At 35.5% G+C, this 18,568-nt stretch overlaps 1 pseudogene; it reads left to right on the top strand.

Moving 5' to 3' along the window:
• The first annotated feature begins 1,559 nt into the window (after positions 1 to 1,559).
• LOC111521983 lies at positions 1,560 to 6,702 on the top strand (annotated as a pseudogene).
• The last annotated feature ends 11,866 nt before the right edge of the window (positions 6,703 to 18,568 follow it).

Here is an 18,568-nt window from a genome sequence, read left to right as displayed (position 1 = left end):
GAAGAATTAAATTGCACAAACCTGGCCTGTATGCACAGGATGCCGGTAATTCTAAAGTGATACTTTGTTTGCATGAATGTTGAAAGGCTGTAAGTTACTGAGAAAGTATCATCATAAATATGAGCGGCAAATTTTGTACTAGCTATGATAAGAATGAGTGACTAAAAGCTAAGTGAACTTTTATGGTTATTCTTAGGTTTTACTACTTTTCAAAACTTAGTGTCTATTATTAAAGTCATTCATAAAAATAAATAATTAATCTAAAATTTGATGGTATCCTTTCCTTCTCTCTCTCTCTCCTTTTTTGCCCATTACAATTGTCTCAAAAAGGAAATTACATTTTGTATATATTATGTATCCTCTGAACTATTTCATTTTCCATATTGTAATTCTCAAGTTGCTTCTGACATGTGTGATATTAACAAATCCTAATTGGTTGCGTAATAGGAGCAGACAGCCTATATAGTGTGAAGCTACTTCTACACCACCTATTTTCTGTATGCAAATCAGACAGAAACAAATGTTTGGCCCCAGCTGGGCAAAATGTCCCATTTAAAATTCTTTTCCTCTTCTTTGTTCTTTGATGTTCTGCAAATGAGCTTTAGAACTCCACTCTTCACACAATTCAATTTTACAGACCCATTATCTGAGATATAATGTGGAGGTTAAATATATCAGGGCAGCCATTATGTGAAAATAATTAACAGTAATGAATAATGCACTAATTCCACTGATGAGAGATGGTTATATGTGTAATGAAGTGTTGGGGCAGCCCTGACAAATGAAATTAAAATATTTAAACACTGTTTTATGATATTACTTTGCTCATATAATTTCCTTTACCTACAATGAGCCACTTGGATTATCGTCATTATCTTGACAGCTCTGAAGGATGAAATAGTGCGGGTTAATGTGACAGCGATTAGTCAGAGGAAAAATCCATCACCCAGGGCAGAACAGGCTGAAGCAGAAAAGGCCTCTACACTGCCCTGTTTCCAACTCCAGAAGAATGATACTATCAACATCACTTCAATATTAAATGGATAGAATTATCTTGTCATTCAGTAACAGCCTCTGAAGAACTACCTATTTGTACCTGCAAAAGAAAGGTCAGCCTTTCTTAATCACCCATAAAAATATGTTGATGGATTCTTTATATCAATAATAGTGACAGGAACAGAGACAGAAAAGAGACGTGACAATTTAAAAGCAAGAAGTTTTTCCCTCAAGTCTTTGCAGCCCTTTCTCCCCACAATTTCTGTTCAAATTGAATCTCAGGGTCCACTCTATTGAGAAGGACACTGTTGGCTGCTTATCGTCTTTACTCTGAAATTACTACATCAGACTCCTAATTTGTAAGCAGACTCTACTTTTACTGAACTTTATTCCAGGAATATTATTTGGAAAAATCATTCCTAAGCCTATGTATAACTGCCTTTCCAGATGCAGCAAGTTTGAATTTTTAAAAACCTGGGGATGTGATAATCTATCTGTTCTTCATTAAAACTGATATGAAGTTCACGTTAAAGAATACAGCTGGAGAGGAAGTCATCGGCAACATGAGTGAGAACCACTGCATCACCAATGTCCATTCATACCGTTATAGTTTTAGCTTAGAAACTGACAACAGGGTTATTATTTCCAAAAATCTTTTAACTATATAAAATGTTTTTTTAAACCCTTAAAAATTACAGTTTTTACTTTTTTGGGGCTTCAAAACAATTATGAATGCATGGAGAAATTGCAGCCATTAGAACAGATTTCTAGAGAATTTTGATCCAGTGTTCTTTCTGCCTTTGATTACATGATGACTTTCTTTGATGCTGCTCACACGGGAGAAAAAACGAAAAACCAACAAGTTCATTCAAACAATAAGACTCAAATTCTGTCATTTTTCCTTAACTAGTTTCAATATGTTGGAAAACTTCCTACTCAAAAATGCATGATCATTTAGAGTGTGAATAGTAGCATGTTTCATTTGCTAGTATCTAAAGTGGAGTTCAAAGGTTGATCTCCTTTATGTCAAACTAAGTCCATTTTCTGAATAACAAGAGCAGCAGCTTTGCTGTCAAACCTTTCCTGACATGTCCCTGCTAACACCGGGACACAACAGCACAGCAAGGAAAAAGTCGTATATTCACAACACTTTTCCAAATGTAAAATACATCGCTCAATATCTCCTCTACTGTATAAACATAGTACAACACCACCAGAATAAACACATACCAATACAGTCTCATTTAGGGACTGAAATACAATTATCATCCGGGCAGACAATCAAAATTTTTGGAGAACCAAACGCACAACATAAAAAAGCCTTGTTAACACTGAAACTGAGGGAATAAGATGATACCTTGTAAAAGCTAAGATTAACTATGCAACATCAGCATATTTTTAATTTAACCTGCAGTTAAATCAAAATAGCAAGGCACTTTATGTAAGAGGTGGTGTTGTAGCTACTTGATAGATTTATGTATATATCAAATCTAATTTGCAACATCATTTTTGATTGTAATTCATTACCAATTCCTATTTCTACCTCAGCTATCCTTAAGGAAAAGCCAAAAAGGGAGAGAAATGTGCATGACTCAAAAACAATCTATGTTTGCAAACTTGAAAAGTGTATGACATCACATTTAATGTCTCTCTACCTCAATAATAATATTTCCCAATAGGAAACAATTATTCAAAATAACGTATATTTCTTTCCTGCACTTCTTGCATTTGATTTGAAAAAAAAATACAATTTACTTCAATTATCTGACAATGAAGTGCCTGGGCAATAAATCTAACATTAAAAAATCATTTCCAGCAAATTACTCCAATAAAATCAATGAAGGTCAGGCTCAGCTGTAGCAACAAATAAATGACATGCTATTGACAGACTAGATGGACTTAATTGTCATTTATGAAGGTTAAGGGGATAAAACACTCTAACAGAAAGCAGATGTTTACTAAAAAAAAAAAAAAAAAAAATGGAAGCAGGTGAAATAGATTGAGAAAGGTGAGTTAGGTATGAATAGCCTCAATATTCTCCTGGCCTAGTCCCAGAGCAAAAATACAAGTTATTCTAATTCTCAGCAGCATGTGTGTTTGACTAGTTCAATATTTATCTGCTTCCGGCTGCTTTGTGTTCTTTTATATATTGAAGTCCTGAAACAGATTTTCTGCTAATACAAAATGAAGAATTGATAAAATTGAGCAATGGTAGCCAGGTTAAAAGCAGTTTGACCCATTTCAAATTTCCAGTAGCTGCATCTGTAAAAATAGCAAACCCTAAGAGAAGAAATTTTCCATCTCTCTAATATGAAAATAACTAGCTAATTGTGGCAATATTCTTTGCCAGGTATGAATCTAGATTCTGAATGTTAATATCAAGTTTAAAATGCACATTTTAATGTAAGCACTAAGAAATAAATCTAGAAGGATCTTCCTGGCTGATCATTTCCCTCTCCTAATACGTTTTAGCAAGGTTTACAATGACATGGGTCAAGCTGCTTTGTCTATACAGATTTCTGAGTACACTCTGAAACTTGCTTTCAGGGGAATATCTAGCCAGGGTCTTTCCTCTTTCCTCAGAATGAGCTCTGAGCTGTTGCTTTAATCAAAAAGAAAAGAATAGAAAAGGAAAGGAAAAGAAAAAAGAGAAAAGAAGGAAGGAAGGGGAAGGAAGGAAGGGAGGGAAAGAGGAAGGGAGGAAGGAAGAGAATCATTTTGAAAAGTTCCAGCTATCCTGGAAACCATACCTTCAAAGAATCTTTAGAAGTAAAAATAAAAAGGATCATAGATCATTGAATCCCCCCACTTCAACTTACAGAAGAGGGAACAGAGACAGAGAAAGAGAATCTTCTCCTTGGGGGTCTTCAGATGTGTCTAGGTCAGAACTGACCCCAGGTCACTAACTCCCAGGTCAAGGACCTTACCAAACCATAGATCTTTTGACCTGAAGTGTTAAAAAGGCAGAGGAAGTATTGTATGCTTCCTACAGACCACTGTTTTGTCAAAATAAATAATCTACTGTTCTCAAGTGAGCCCACAATTACACGCTGAATTGATTAAAGGAGCAAGGACCAAAGTATTCAAATGAAGAACTTTTCCTCTTCCCCCCAGAGCATATGAGCAACTCCAAAAGCATCTGGTCCTACTTCTCACATAGATAGTCCAGACACTCCCAAGTCTTCAGAAAAAATAAAGAAAAAGAAAGGAGGGAGAGAGAGAGAAAAGAAAAGAAGTCTTTAAATTTGACCTAGTAGCCTCAAATTCTTTGAAGAAAATAAATAAGCAAATAAAAACCTTTCTACAACAAAATAAAATAAATGTGAATTCTACTTGTGTTTGGTAGTATCTAAAAAGTATTTTTGTCTTAGAAAAAGATTTGATTAGGGCATTTCTTAGAGAAAAATAAAATTTTTGAATGCACCAAAGAAACAAAAACAGAAAAAATGACATAGTAACATAATTGGGACAATATGAACTCAATATTTCATTTTTTTCTTTTAATGACTGTCCTCAATGTTGGTAAACTAAAATCACTAAGCATTCTCTCAATTGTTAATAAAAAGAATACTTGCTCAAAAGTCAAGCATTAGTTCCCAATTCACATTCTTTATTATTAGACTTTATTTTGAGTACTATTTCATTTATGAATACAAGGTTAAAATAAAACCACCAAAAACAGTTTTAAGCATTAAAGGCATGATTTATAAGAGTCAGCAGGGACTAACTATTAAATATTAGAGTTGGGGACTGCTCAGGCAAATTTCTGGTGAAGCTACAGCTTATCAAGAGAACTTCACCCATGAATATGCCTAAGGAGTGTTTTCCTGGAGAAAACCAAAGTGAGAAAGGGCATTTGTTTTTAAATTGAGAGTTATATTATAAATGTTTAATACTAATACCCCAAAAGTAATACACCTTCCTCAAATGTGGAAGACGTACGTTCTGGAAGCTAAGGCTTAAGGGAATTGAGGATAATTTCTGACTCTCGGTAGTCCTGTTAGTTCCATCCAAGTTGAAAGAAACTCTTTTCCTGTTTTTTCTTTTTTCATGTGGACTTTATAAAGATGTGTAAGTCCAGGTTTAGCACCCTCAGCATATAGGTGCTAAAGAAATACAGAAAGGCTTGAACAAGATCCAAGAATAATCACAAATGGTTTAAGCTTCTCCCACTTTATTCTACCGACTGGCAATCCACTCCCAGGCACACCCACCATGAGAGTCAGGTGTCTGAATTGAGACTGTCTGCCATTCAACCATAATGTCAATACAAAAGATTTTCAAAACTTCCACCTGAGCACTGATTTCTCTCCCAAGATCCCATCACCTTTTTGATTTCTACCACGATGACTTCAAAATCAACCTATTGGAGACAGAAATCATCACCTTCCACAGAACAAATGTCTTCCAGAAAATTTTCTATTTCTCCTAATGGCACGATCATCCTCACTTCAACTTATCCAGTCTTTTCTCTTCCCCCAAGCAATCACCTACCAACTCCTATTAAATGTCACACGAGCACTAGCCCATTTCTTATCATTTTAATTTTTATCACACCAATGTGGTTCAGCCCACATTACTTCGTAAAAACATAGTATACCAAGATAGGCCTCCAATCTTTTCTCCTTCCACACAGTCTATCCTGCACATGCCTGCAAGATTTGAACTTGACTATAGATTACAAACTTTATTCCAGACCCTCACGTTTGACTCTCATTTTTCCCAACTGACCAAAAGTGTTTTCCTCCCAGTTTTCTCCACAGGACCCCTTTTCCCTCATCATACACCTTTTCCCTCACCACATCCTTGCTTAGTGCTTTGCCCTGAATAATGGAGACTCCTGCACTGTGCACCCCAACAAGTGCTGAATTGTCCCCTCTCCATCACTGCCCATCCAAATGTTACCCATTTCTCAAGTCCAGCTGAATGGACTCCCCTCCTGCAGCTTTTTCCTGCTCTCTCTTCCCAGAAATGATTATCTTTGCATTCATGTAACATTGACATAATGTCTACCATGTGAATGATACCACTTTTGGTGCCAAGTGAAGATGAAAAGGAAAGAGTTGGAAAAGACTCTTAAAGTTACAGAAGTATACAAGTTTGGTTCTTAAATATCTTTCTGGTATCAGGTAGGAAGTGAGAAGCACCGTAAGAGCTCTGAGAGTCACGGAGGCTTAAGGGAGGCAGAAAGCTCTAAAGCCACTAAAGTGGAGGTGACATTTGCATTTGAAAATGAGGGATAGGCAAGGAGCTTTTTGCTGGAAAGCCTGGCTGCGGCATCCCCTGGCCTGGGTTCTGCTGCTGAGCATCATCGTCTGTGTGAGCACACAGCTTAATTACCTAAATAGGGCCCTGGATATATTCAACACTTCCATTGTGACTCCAATGTATTATGCAATCTTTACAACATCAGTTTGAACTTGTTCAGCTATCCTTTTTAAGGAGTGGCAAGTTATGCCTGTTGATGATGCTATTGGTACTTTGAGTGGCTTCTTTGCAATCATTGTGGGGATATTCTTGTTGCATGCCTTTAAAGACGTTGGCTTTAGTCTAGTAAGTCTGCCTGTGTCCTTTTGAAAAGACGAGAAAGCAATGAAGGCAATCTCTCTAATATGTATGAAATTCTTAAGAAGCTTAACCTGTGGAATCAAAAAACAAACTGGTGAAAATATCTCCCAAGGAAATGGAAATCTGACAGCTTTTTAAGAAATAGGTAATTAAAAGATGAATCTGTGGGGATAGGAAGCTTTTGGGCAGGAGGAGATGGAGAGAAAAGGCATTTTCTGTAAAGTAAATTGGACACAAGAGTGCTGTAGTGAATAGCAAAGTATATCAAAGGGAAATGACTTTCCTATAAATTCTCTAATATTAGTTTTAGTGGCAAAAACAGTAATTAATTTTGTACCAACCTAATATTTTCCTTTACTTGTGGAGTGTACCATAGTTATGGCCATAATAAGAATGACATATGGGCATTTTATATTTACATAATGTCCTTACACTGCAAAAGTATTATTATCCCCACTTTATAGATGAGAAGGCAAAATGACTTAGCTAAGATGATACACTCTACTCAGTTATAGAGGTGGCATTTGAACCTGAGCCTGTCTGATTCAAAACTGCTGTACTCTTTTCATTATGCCATGGATCGCCCATTATTGGTCACACAAAGATGAATAAAATACAGTCCTCATATTTAAAAAAGTCTTTGTTCCAGTGGAGGACCAGTGCTTAGTACTTATTATTTGCAGCCTCATATGCTAACAGTGAGGCTAGGACAACCTTATTTCCATCATCTTAATTTCAGTTCTCATCCTATCTGCTTGCTAGAGGTCTGATTCTTCGTCCTACCCTCAGAGACAGCTTTCTAAAACACAAATCATAATATATCTCTTCCCCGTACAAATGCCTTCAGGGACTCAACACCTGCAACAGAAAGCCCAAATCTCACAGCCTCATCTACAAGTTGATTGACATCTCAGGAGCCTGGGGTAAGCTTCCTTTTTCCAGTGTTGCCTCCTCCACAGGCAGCCAACATCTCAGCCGGAATAAGCAACTTCTAACTCCCCTTTTGTGTCTCCACTACTGTTCCATCTTCCTTTATGCGCCTTCTCTGTCTTGTCCCCCTTAAAACTCATCATCACTCACAGTAAAGTTTAACTAGCATTTCCTCTTAGAAGTGTCTCTGCCCCTGCTCATATGTTAATCAGCATATATGACTCTGCAGCATAATTATTTGTGAATTTTTATCTCCACACTGGACCATAGAACCCTTTGGATGTACAGCCTACAACCAAATTTTAGACTCATAATTGGACCTCAAAAAATGTTTGTTAAATGAATTAACAGTAAAAATAAATGGTACATTAATCAGTGGATAGTAACACTGAGTAGGGAGAAGTTTAATTGCATAAATAAAATAGTGCTCTTATATGCCATTGTGTAGTAGCAGGGAATGCTACTGTTATATGTGTAACATATAACATACATCTCCATACACCTTTTCCCTTACCATGACCTTGCTCAGTGCTTTGCCCTGAATCATGGCGACTCCTGCACTGTGCACCCCCACAAGTGCTGAATTGCCCATTCTCCATCACTGCCCATCTAAATCTTACCCATTTCTCAAGGCCAGCTGAATGGACTTCCCTCAGCTGTTATATGCCATTGCATAGTAGCAGGCAACTAGAAATGTAGCATAGGCAAATACAATAAGACTTAAAATAAGTCTTAAGACTTCTGTTAAAATTTAATATGTCATTCCCCAGTAAATCACCTGCAATACAGATAATTCTCTAAACCATAGCCTTTTCACTTAGTACTATGTGAGAATGATAAGATGATGGAAGATACACTACATAGTCACGATTCCATTCATCTTACTACAAAGTAAAACCACATCCTTTAATGATAACTACACTTCACCTACAATGTATATACACAGAACATGAAGCACATATGGTGGGCTCTGATGACAGTTTCCTATTCATTCTCACAAAGAATAGTTGATGACCCTTAGTGTTAGTTCTGTATAGATGCTCTTCTTTGGGTACTAAACTGCTTCTTGCACTTCACACTGACTTACACTGTGATATCTACTTTTGGCCTCTTCATTTCTAACTATAGAAATTCCCTAGTCTTTGCTAATGCATTTGTTCAAATCAATGTCATTAAGTACTCAGCCTATATCAATCAGATACCAAGAAAGGATTTCTTCTCTTCAATAAGTTTTGATTTTCTCCAATGTGCTTTGCAAAATGCTGGCACCTGCCTTACTAGGTCTAAAGAACAGCCCTATGGTGACAGAGCTATCTGATCATCTGTCTAAACCCACGTTCATTGGCTGAGCATGCAGCGCAGCCTGCATCCTCCTAGTTACCAGCAGCATTCTTTCTTACAGCAACAGGAACAAACTTAACACCTTTTTTGATGGAAAGAGTAATTTCCTGCTTAGGATCTCAGCTGAAATCCTTGGCATTGGACTTCTGATGAGGGGTCCTTGGTAAAAGCAGTAGCTGGTAGATAGCTTTTTTTTTTTTTTTTTTTTTTTTTTTTTTGAAATGAAGTCTCAATCTGTCACCCAGGCTGCAGTGCAATGGCACCATCTCGGCTCACTGCAATCTCACCTCCTGGGTTCAGGTGATTCTCCTGCCTCCTGCCTCAGCCTCCTGGGTAGTTGGGATTATAGGCACCCACCACCACGCCCTGTTAATTTTTGTATTTTTAGTAGAGACGGGGTTTTGCCATGTTGGTCAGGCTGGTCTTCAACTCCTGACCTCACATGATCTGCCCACCTCAGCCTCCCAAAGTGCTGATGTTACAGAGGTGAGCCACTGTGCCCAGCCGGATAGCTTTTATCATGAAGCCATTTCATGCCTAATATTGGTAGATGATCCAATCACAACTTAAAAAGAAAGATCTAATGATCAACTTTACAAACCATCAAATATAAGCACACTTGCAAAACTGTACTATTTTCATACCTGATTGTTGAATGGTACAGGGTGGAACAACTTTGAGGTAAACACTGCCTTCAAATTTCAGGCTTCTTTTAATATGCAAGATGCAGAAAATGTGACTAAATTTATCAAGGATGATGTTGTAACCTGTGGCTTAAGGAATACTTTTGGATTGATGGAGAAACAGTTTTCGTTAAGGTGAGTGTAATTATGATAACTTGCCGGGAGAGGGGAAGACCGAGTCACTACTTGATAACTTTCATATATAACCTACAGGGGATTTTCATCGAACGTGTGGCATGGGGTGACACGACTAAGCCAAGACATAACGCTGAGTGCCATTCAAGCCATGGATTTTTAAAAATATTAACATTTATATATAGGCACAGAGAACAAACTAGCAGTAAGTACAGTGTCATTATGCAAAGATCATTCCAGTTCCCACTGTTTTTCAGATCTAGTGTTCTTCCACAACCTCACCTGCTGAGTGGCACATTGAGCCAACTGCAAAAGATGGCCGTCAGACAAACACAATTGCTCATCTATCTAATCAGATTTCTTCAAGAGAGGGATTTGGTCCACACAGATTTAAATGAACAGGCTTACTGCCTCAAAGGCAAACTGGTATTGACTACATTCTCCCTACACCTCAATTTCCAACTGATTGGAAATTGTGTCTCTGGAGTATTGTGGGTGTATTTTAACAATTATTTTTACTTAAAATATTTAAAAATAGTAGGGAAAAAAAGAATCACATATCCTCTAAAGTAAAAATAGATAGATAAATAAATAGTAGAGGATATCCAGAATAAATTCACCTTCAACTGAGATTTTAAAAACAAAAATTTAGCCAGGCATGATGCTCACACCTGTAATCCTAGCACTTTGGGAGGCCGAGGAGGGTGGATCACCTGAGGTCAGGAGTTCAAGACTAGCCTGGCCAACATGGTGAAACCCCGTCTTTCCTAAAAATACAAAAAATTAGCTGGGTGTTATGGTGGGCGCCTGTAATCCCAGCTACTCAGGAGGCTGAGGCAGGAGAATCGCTTGAACCCAGGAGGCGGAGGTTGCAGGGAGCCAAGATCGCACCATTGCACTCCAGCCTGAGCAACAAGAGCGAAACTCCATCTCAATAAATAAATAATAAAAAAGATAAAAAATAAATAGAAAATAAAAATTTAGTTTATTCTTATCCAAGTTATTTCATTTAAGGTCCTCAATGCATTCTGGAAATTCTTGATATGATTATAATATTGGATAAAAAGACGATGATACGATGATGGCATCTTTCACTCTACCCCGTGCCAGGTGAATAGGGGAGTCAAAATTGCTCATCAAATGTTTCCCACTGCCTACACCAATTCACAAACAAGTAAGAAGGTGAACTTAAATGAAAAGAATCATGATGCATTCAAAAGGCCAGACAGAATGCACATAAACTTCTTCAGCAATGAAATTAAGATTTCCCACATACAGTTTATTTTAGGATGCACTTAGCTGCAAATATCAGAAAGCCCAACTGATAGAAGCTAAAATAAAGGAAAACATTTGATTACCTCACATAACAAGAAGTCTGGAGGTGAGTAGTTCCAGAACTGGCTCAAGAGCTCAATGAAGTCAGGAAGCTGGGCCCACGTCCATGCCACTGTGGGCCTTGCACTTGCAGGAAAAGGAGAGTTGCTTCACCTCCAAGAATCTCACACTCAGAGAGCAGTGATCTGAGCGGGACAAAAGCCTAGAATTATTATATTGCTACACAAACAAAACTGGAATTCTGTTAGCAAGAAAGAAGAGGGAATGGCTGTTATAAAGTAGGACTCACAGGGGCTAGGGATATTCTGCACTCTAAGTGTTCTCACAAACCTACATTTGAAATCAATAAATTACTCATGTCTGACACTAAACCCCCTAATCCACGTGGCTCTTTGAAAAACCTCAATAGAATTTTCCCATCCATCAACCTAGTTCCCTCTGTGTATTTCCAGGAATTTATCCATTTCCTTTAGATTTTCTAGCTTGTGTGCATAGAGATGTTCATAGTAGTCTCCGAGAATCATTTGTATTTCCATGGGGTTCACTGTGATGTCACCATTGTTATTTCTGATGGTGCTTATTTGGATCTTCTCTCTTTTTCTTTGTTAATCTAGCTAGTGGTTTATCTATCTTGTTTATCCTTTAAAATAACAAACTTTTCATTTCATTTATTTTTTGTATTTTTTTTTTTGAGGTCTCAGTTTCATTTAGTTCTGCTCTGATTTTAGTTATTTCTTTTCTTATGCTAGCTTTCGCTTTAGTTTGTTTTTATTTTTCTAGTTCCTCTACATGTGAGAATAAGTTGTTGATTTAGACCTTTCTATCTCCTTCTGCCTAAAGAAAAGATAAACTTTCCATGGAAAGTTTTCCACATCAAAAATAGTAATGCAAGGAACTAGTAGCAAGTTCAAAATAAATGACAGGATGGCTTGATCACAGGGGAGGCTGTAAACTGATAGTTCACTGCAGGAATGACATTGCTTTTCTAAGATTATAGAGTTAGTTGGAAGCAAAACTGATAGCAGAACCAAAATAGCTAGAATTACTGCTCTATACCCACCTCTCTGTTCAATCTTCAGTTCACACATCTCTACTCACACTCCATCATCAATTCAAACATTAACAATTAAATGTTAATATTTTCACGATTTAAAATTGTAAATATCCAGATAGATAGATAGATGGATACATGATGGATAGATGATAGATAGATAGATAGATAGATAGATAGATAGATAGATAGATAGACAGACAGATATCTCCCCACTGGTAATTCTACATTCATTTTTTACTGGAGTTGTAAACTGTCAGGCAACATTTGTTTACTGCAGACATTTTCAACAAGAAAAATATTAAAAACTTATAATGTTATGTTTTAATGGTCAGAAAATTACTTTTAAAAATTATAGCTGTATTTTTGACATCTGAAAACATATGAAGGCCTGAGTTTCCAGGACATCCTGAACCAAAATAGATTTGTATTTAAAAGTGCAAGTCAAGATTCCAGGGAAAAAAAAGTAATCAAGTAGAAATACTCAATAAGATGACAGTATTGCTAAAAGGAACTAAAACAACACATTGATATTACTTTGAACAAGCCACAGAAAAGGCCAGTAATTGATTCTATTCTAACCAATAATATGTCAGAGATATTTCACTTTTAAAATTCTTACTTTGGGAGCTAAGAAAACAAAGCCCTCTAAAAAAACAAATCTCGTCTTTATGTTTGTTTGTTTTTTTTTTATCATTATCACTCAGAGCTCAAAACTCATTCCTCTGAGGCAGTTTTAGGATTATAAAAGTTAAGCTATGGCATGGATTAAAAATATGCATTTTGATTTCAAAGAGAATTGAATTTGAATGCCTATTCTACCATTTACTTGCTAATACCAGTTACTAAGTATTCCGAGCCACTTTAAAAAAAAATAAAAAACATGAAAAATGGCAATGAATAAAATAATTAATTTGTTGGAATGTTAAAGAATTTAATTTGAAAGTATATATAAATCACTTGGCACATGGTAGGCACTCAGAAAAGAATAGCCATTCATCATAATAAGAGAAGATAGTGCAAATTTGTAAAAGGAGAGTTTCACAACTTCCTGCAATTGCAAACAGATGTCTGTAAGAGCAGGGACCCCTTAAACAGAAAATGCACTTTGGGTGAAACAGGCTTCAGTATATTTTCAACTCTTCCCACATGAGGTAGATTGGATTATCGTTCAGAAATTTTCTCTTCCTCCACCTTACTTTCAGAGGGTCATATTTCCCATTTCATTGACACTGGACCTGACCATGTGACTTGTTTCAGCCAATGGGATGTCAGCAAACATGAGGCAAACAGAGTCTCTTAACAGTCCAGTAATTGGCTTGCTCTCCTAGCCTCTGCCATTGACCTTAAGAGAAATGTATGGACTAGCCGATTCATCACTGAAGCTCCAAGAAAGACACTTAATGCCCATACAAGCTGCCTTCAGTGAGCCCAGCCGAGATTTTTTTTAATCCTCAACACACAGATACACAAGTGTGCCCAGCTGAACATAGTCTAGATTAGCAAAACCACACTAATATAAAAATAAATATCACTTTATACTACCGAGTTGTGGGGACAGTTTCTTAAGCAGCAATTCTCTGGCAGTAACTCGCTTATGTACCACATTTTTGCTACTGTACTTGGACAATTGCTGTGGGTATATTCATCCATTTATGCAATGGTATTTATTTAAGACATATTTCTCGAAGTTACCATGTGCTAGAACTGTACCACCTATGCAATTAGAGTGGTAAACAAATGGGCACAACCCTGAGTCTAGGCATGTATTTAGGATCACTGGCTTCAGTTGGAAAACAGATTCTTCCAATGGTTCCTGTCGGCAAATACTACTGAGGATTTCAGATAGCAATTTTAAAATAAGAAAACAAATATAAAATTATAACATATTTCTTTCTTCCTTCTTCTTGTGCAGAATGTAACATAACAGCAAATTTCTCCCAATTAGTTCCTTTGTACCCCACGAAAACGGTAAATATTTTTTGCCTCTCAAGTGAACTTGAGGAGGATAATTGTTCTCAGTGAAGAAAAGCAAACAATTTTAGCAAATATTCAAAGCAAGGTGAATTGTTAATTTGTTTAATGGAATCAGAACTAGACTTTTCAATGAATATGTTTAATAACTTATTCTTATGTATTCTTAATGTTTAATAAACTTATTACATATATTTAATATATTTATTTTAATATTTTCCATAAACTTTTTTCCTTTAAATAATAGTTTAGCCTCAGTGCTAACCTTACATCAGACTGGGTTAGTAGGCACACTCTGCAGTTACAACTTATAGATGCGATAAAAATCCAGACACTAGATTAATATTAAAAATTATGTTTAAATACATAGCCAAGGTGAAAAGGAAGGTAAGACCTCTAGATGCAAGAGTGAAGAGGAAACTCAAAGCCAGGGCAACAGTTTTATTCAAACTGCTGGATGCATTTTAAAGCCAGGTATGATCATAAGAATTGTAGGATTGCAGTTTTAGTGACAATGCAAAGACAAGAAATGTTATCGTGGGAGAAGAACTGGAATGAAGATCATTTAATACAGCCAATATCCTTAAAAGCTCACCCAGTCACTGAAAAGAAATTTTTTAAAATTCTAACTATTGGCTTGTAGATGTAGTTAAGACTGCTATACATCCCTGTTGCTGGTGAATTCTTGATTTTTTTTTTTTTTTTTTTTTTAAGGGGGCCAGGCACAGTGGCTCATGCCTGTGATTCCAGGACTTTGGGAGACCAAGGAAGGTGGATCATGAGGTCAAGAGATCAAGACCATCCTGGCCAACATGGTGAAACCCTGTCTCTACTACAAATACAAAAAATTAGCTGGACATGGTGGAAGGTGCCTGTAGTCCCAGCCACTCGGGAGGTTGAGGCAGGAGAATCACTTGAACCTGGGAGGCGGAGGTCCCGGGAGGCGGAGGTTGCAGTGAGCTGAGATTGTGCCACTGCACTCCAGCCTGGTGACAGAGTGAGACTCCGTCTCAAAAAAAAAAAAAAAAAAAAAGAATCTTTTTCTCCACAACCTCACCAGCATCTGTTATTTTTTGACTTTCTAATAATAGCCATTCTGACTGGTGTTAGATGGTATCTCATTGTGGTTTTAATTTGCATTTCTCTAATGATCATTCATGTTGAATTTTTATTTTCTCATGTATGTCTTTGTTTGAAAACTGTTTGTTCATGTCCTTAGCCCACTTTTTTTGTGCAGTTGTTTGGTTTTTTTATTGTCATTTTAAGGTCTTTATAGATGCTGAATATTAGACCTTTGTCAGATGCACAGTTTGCAAAAATTTTCTCTCATTCTTTAGGTTGTCTGTTTACTCTGTTGATAGTTTCTTTTTCTGTGCAGAAGTTCTTTAGTTTAATTACCAATGAAGTTATGATAAGAAAAACAAAAACAGCAAACTGTATTTGAAGACAAATTGCATATGTGTGTGTTTTTCTTATAACCCTCTCACCTAATTTCTGCTAACCATAGAACATAATTTATATTGATACTTATCATTTATTTTTCACCAGGTCTGGAATGAGAATGTGTTGTACATAACTGTGCAATGTCATTATCCTAAACTAATAAATAAGTTTCATTATGCTACTACAGTTTGTTTTTATAGCTTACATTAATAAAAGGGTAAAGAACAAGAAAAAAAGGAATCAGAAGCAAATGATCAGATATTTTTTCTTAATATAGTTGAATAAAATATTATGCATAAACTTTCTTTTCTCTTTTAAAGAATAGTTCAGTCTCAGTGCTGACATCATGGAAGATTGAGAAAAAAATATGCATAAAAATGAAAATTCCAACCTTATACTTTGCACGGTTATGGAAGGCTAAATGCTATCCCTGTGGTGTTGGAATCCCAAACTGAGAAATTAAAATCTCTGATATCTTGGCAAAAATTGTGAGGTTGTAACATATGAAAATATGTTCAACCCAAGGCACATGAGACTTTCCAAGAAAACAAAGAGAAAAAAATTATCTGCCAAACACAATAAAACACAAGGAAACAGGGAGGGTCAGCAGATAGAACAAATGAGAAATGGCACTATAAAAAAATAATTTGAAGAAAAAAATTTTAAATATGCTTAATATAATAAGCATGTAACAAAGAGAAACCATGATAAAATACGACTAATGAAGTAGAATTTCTAGAAGAAAATCTTGCAAGCTAGAAAGAGGGAGGAGGAAATTACCCATTAAAAAGGCCAGAAAAGAAATTACACTGATAGAAGCCAAAAGACATTGAAATAATAACTTCAAATAGTTGGTAAAAATAACTGTCAAATTAAAATTCTATAGCCAGCAAAGCTATAATTTTTAAAGGAACAAAAATAAAGATACTTTAAGACAAAGAAACATTAAAAATTTTAGCATTTAGAGACAATACTCAATAAAAAACAAAAAAAAATCAAAAGGCATACTTCTATTAAAAAGAAATTAAATTCAGAAGGAAGGAGTAGTATGTGAAGAAAATGATATGTAAAGGAATTGTAAAAATGTAAGTGAATCTGAAGAAAGAATAACCCCTAAGATCCAGGAATACTACTTGTAATAATAATCAAGTATGTTGAAGGCATTATAAACAAGATGAAAGTACAATATTGAACAACAATAATATAAAATGTCAGTAGTAGATTACAATTAAAATATTATAAGAATATTGTTGTTCAATAAGAGGTTTAGAAATATTTACTGTTTCAGATATTATTAAATCAACTACACATGGTAAAAGGCAATTAAGGGCAATTGCCACAAGAACAGACATTGAATATATAACTTCCAAAGTTAAAAGAGGAGATAAAAAGCAAAACAAAAACAAAAACAATAAAAGCCTCAATACAACTAAAAACAGAAAAAGACTAAAAAGCATAATAAGTGCAAAACACAAACTAAGATGTTATAAACTAGTACTCCCCAAATCAGTAATAATACTAAATGTAAATGGATTAAACTACCTTGTTGACTTTCTCCCTGACTTATGATGGTTTGACTTACCAGTTTTTTATTCAACAATAGTATAGAAGTAATATGCATTCAGTATACTCCCCAACTTATGATGGAGTTCATCCACATGTAACCCCATCATAATTCATGAAGCATCTGTACTCAGATTAGAATAAAATTCTAAACATAAACATCACAATCTGGATCTATTTACAACAGAAGTACCAAAATGTAACAAAACAAAAATACTGAGTATAAAGAAATGAAATATACATATATATTTGGTAAAAACTAAAATACAATAAAACTAGTCAGGCAATACTAAAATAAAACACAGTAAAAATTAAGGCAAAACCAATTTTTATGGCTAAAGATATATATTTTTTAAAGATAAAATAATTTACCTGACAGATGTAACAATCCCAGATACTTAAGCATCGAACAATAGAACCACAAAATATATAAAGTCAAAAGTTCCTGATTATAAGGAGAGCTGGGCCAAGCCACTATCAGAACAGGGTCTTTTTTAAAAAACACATTTCTTCCAAAAATGTGTACATTCAGGCATTTAAGAAACAACAAAGGTGTAAAAGATTTGAACAACACTAGGCGTATATGGAACCTCATATCTCACAATCAGTGGACACACACTTTTTTAAGACATACACGCAATATTTTAAAAAATCAGCTATGTTCTGGAGCATGTATGAAGTATCAGCAAATAAAAAAGAATAGATTTTCTTGATGACATATGATTTATAGCATCTTTTCACATGCTTATTTACCATCTATACCTTTTCCTTGATGGGGAATCTGTAAAGGTCTCTCACCATTTTTTTTCAGTCAATTGTTTGTTATGTTGAATTTTAAGAGTTATTTTGATATTTTATATAACAGTTCTTCATCAGATATGTCTTTTGAAAACATTTTCTTCTAGTCTGTGGCTTATCTTTTTCTTATCTTTGCAGTGTCTTTTGTAGAAGAGAAACTTTCTATTATAGTGAAGGCCAGCTTATCCATTCTTTTTCTCTCATGGATTACGCCTTTAGTGTTGCATCTAAAAACTCCTTGCCAAACCCAAGGTCATTGAGATTTTCTCCTATGTTATTTTCTAGGAGTTTTATAGTTTTGTATTTTACAGTTAGGTCTGTGATCCATTTTGAGTTAATTTTCGTGAAGAGTGTGAGGTCTGTGTCTAGGTACATCTTAATTTTGGCATGTAGATGTCATGAGTATCTTTTCTTCACTGTATTGCCTTTGGTCTTTTGTCAAAGATTAATTGATTATATCTGTGTAAGTCTATTTCTGGACTTTTTATTCTGTTCCATTTATCTATTCACCTATTCTTTCTTCAGTACTACACTGTCTTGGCTGCTATTGTTTTATAGTTAAGTCTTGAAATCAGGTAATGTCAGTCCTCCAACTTCGTTCTTCTCTTTCAATACTGTGTTGGCTATTCTGGGAGTTTTTCCCCTTCATATAAACTTTAAAATCAGTGAAATAGGTCATCAGGGAAATTCACATTAAGGCAACAATAAGATAAAGCTACACATACATTAAAATGGCCAATACCCAGAACAC

This window comes from Piliocolobus tephrosceles, chromosome X (assembly GCF_002776525.5).
Source record: "Piliocolobus tephrosceles isolate RC106 chromosome X, ASM277652v3, whole genome shotgun sequence".
Taxonomy (NCBI): Eukaryota; Metazoa; Chordata; class Mammalia; order Primates; family Cercopithecidae; genus Piliocolobus; species Piliocolobus tephrosceles.
The sequence above is the reverse complement of the archived record's forward strand: the minus strand, read 5'-3'. Positions and strand labels throughout refer to the sequence as shown.